Source organism: Vigna radiata, unplaced genomic scaffold, assembly GCF_000741045.1.
Source record: "Vigna radiata var. radiata cultivar VC1973A unplaced genomic scaffold, Vradiata_ver6 scaffold_221, whole genome shotgun sequence".
Lineage (NCBI taxonomy): Eukaryota > Viridiplantae > Streptophyta > Magnoliopsida > Fabales > Fabaceae > Vigna > Vigna radiata.
Genome location: NW_014543248.1, coordinates 177271 through 179654, shown reverse-complemented (window position 1 = coordinate 179654; position 2384 = coordinate 177271).

The window sequence follows — 2384 nt, the reverse complement described above, 5'->3', positions numbered from 1 at the left end:
GTCACTCTCCTCTCTGAACTCTCACAACCCTAAAATCCTCCTCCTCTCGGTATCAATCCAATTCCAGATGCATGGAGACTAAAGACAGGTTTCTGATTTCTATTGTGTATACGGTTTTTGCCTAAGGACTCAACTCCTTTCGATGGTTGGGAATGAACAAAGCCGTAACCTATTTGGGGGGTTTGGGTTTGTTCTTTTTTGCAGGTGAACCCTTCTCCGAAAACAACCCTCTTCACCTCCAGATTCATCACGGCTTGGTGAACATTCACCTCCAAAGGGTAGAAAACCACCAAATTGCACACAATAGAGAGCACTGACATGGGTCAAGGGTTTGCTCATGCTCTTCCTCGTCGCCTTCCTCACTTACCACTGTATGATGCTCCTCGTGCGCACTCGTCCGCAAGCTTGAATCCAAGGAGGAGTTCCCCCATCTCAACTCTTTTGGTGATTTGGGGTATGCCATTGGGGGCCCTCCCGACATATTTTTCATTGATGTCATGATAGGGTTTTCTCATTGCGGTTTCTGCGTCGATGTTTTTCTACGGTTTAGGGGTGGCAGTGTATGCGTTTGAAGGGATAGGAATGATTTTGCCGCTAGAATCAGAGGCGAAAGATAAGGAGAAATTTGGTGGGGTTTTGGGTGCGGCAATGTTTCTGATTTCTCTGTTATTTGGTGAAGAAACTCAAGGGGTTATCACTACGAATCTTGGACCAGGCATGATAAGTGGTTTGGTGCAGTTGGGTCTTTGCATCAACCTGTTCTTTACTTTCCCATTGATGATGAATCCAGTGAGCGAGTTGGTGGAGAGGCGGTTGTGTGATGTGGTTGAGGTGGTTGTTGGTGTTGGGGTGAGTTTGGTGGAGAGACGGTTGTGTGATTCTAATTATTTTCCACGTGTAATTAACATATAATCTATTCAATTTAATCTATAATGCCACATCATTTTAAAAAAAATACACTTCAGCATCTTTTGACGCCGTAAGAGAAAACTTAACGGAGAGGGCATAATTGCCTCATTTTTACAAGTTATAGGACCCAATTGAGAGAAAAAAAAATAGGATGACCAAATTAAGATTGACACACAAATATGAGGACCAAATGAGGGTTTAAACCTTTATAATATAAATGAGTTGATAACGTAGATGAGTTGATTTAGAAATTAGGGATATACTATTAGGAGTATAGAAATTAGAGAATACAATTTTTAATTATTTGTATTAAATTGGTTGATTTGGTGATGAAATAAACTTTAAGGTTAGAAATCATGAGACAAACTAATGTGTTGTTTGTTTTTTTATAGATATTGTATTTTTGTGGTTAGGTTTTATAACTTCTAAAACGCGGACATTCTTCATTGTTGACCAGCTTTCACACTCCCGGGTTCATGTATTCTTAAAATTTTTCTTTTAATATGAACATTTAATTATTTTTTTGTTTGAATATATTGCATATTGCATATATAATTATTTGTTTGCTTGATATATATTGTTGTTGTGAATTAGCCTTAGTTTCTCGTTTGAGATTCAATATAAAAATTATTTACTATCTCTAGATTTTTTTGAACAAATATACTTTTTACAAATGAATAGAGAGGAGACGGTAATAATAATTTACAAGTATTGAATCTTGAATTCTCCGGTTGGATAGTTTAAGAAGAGTTATAACTTTTTCATAGTTTATTAATAATATAAATTTTAATATAAATGTCTTAAATTTCATGAAAATTTGCAGTTGTGTTTTGTATTGATCTTCGAGTGCATATTCGATTGTGATTTATAATCACTTTCATTTCGTGTAACCTGGAGACCAATGCGAAATACTGACAAAATTTTGTGAAATTTTAGATATGTTGTTTAAAATTTATATGTTTAATAAACTAAAAAAAATGATTCTTCTTGAATGGGATAGGGTCACACCTTGAATACAAACATGATTAAAGTGATCATTCAAGATTATTGAAATTCAAGATTATTAATTTACTTTTTGTATAACCTAACATTTAATTTGGCAGGTAAAAGCGGCAAAGGAAGTTGCTCAGTTGTCGGTGCCCCAGCGGACGACATGGATGACACTCGTCCATGTCAGCTATATATTTTGTCTCCTACCAGGACCATGCTAGTGGCTTGTAGCACAATCTATGAGATAGCCACTGTAGTGCATGGTGTACAACTAGTAGAAGATGAGGTCAAGGTCACGGTGGATGAAGTTATTGTACTAGATGCCCTTGTTCCTGTGCCTATAAAGGATTTTTTCACCATGCAAGAGGGATTTAAGTCCTTCGTCACCTGACCTAGACATTTGGTTGGTGATGTATCTTACCCCCCGGTAAACACTCCTACTATATATTTCTCAATTTTAATATTTATTTCTTATTGATGTCATA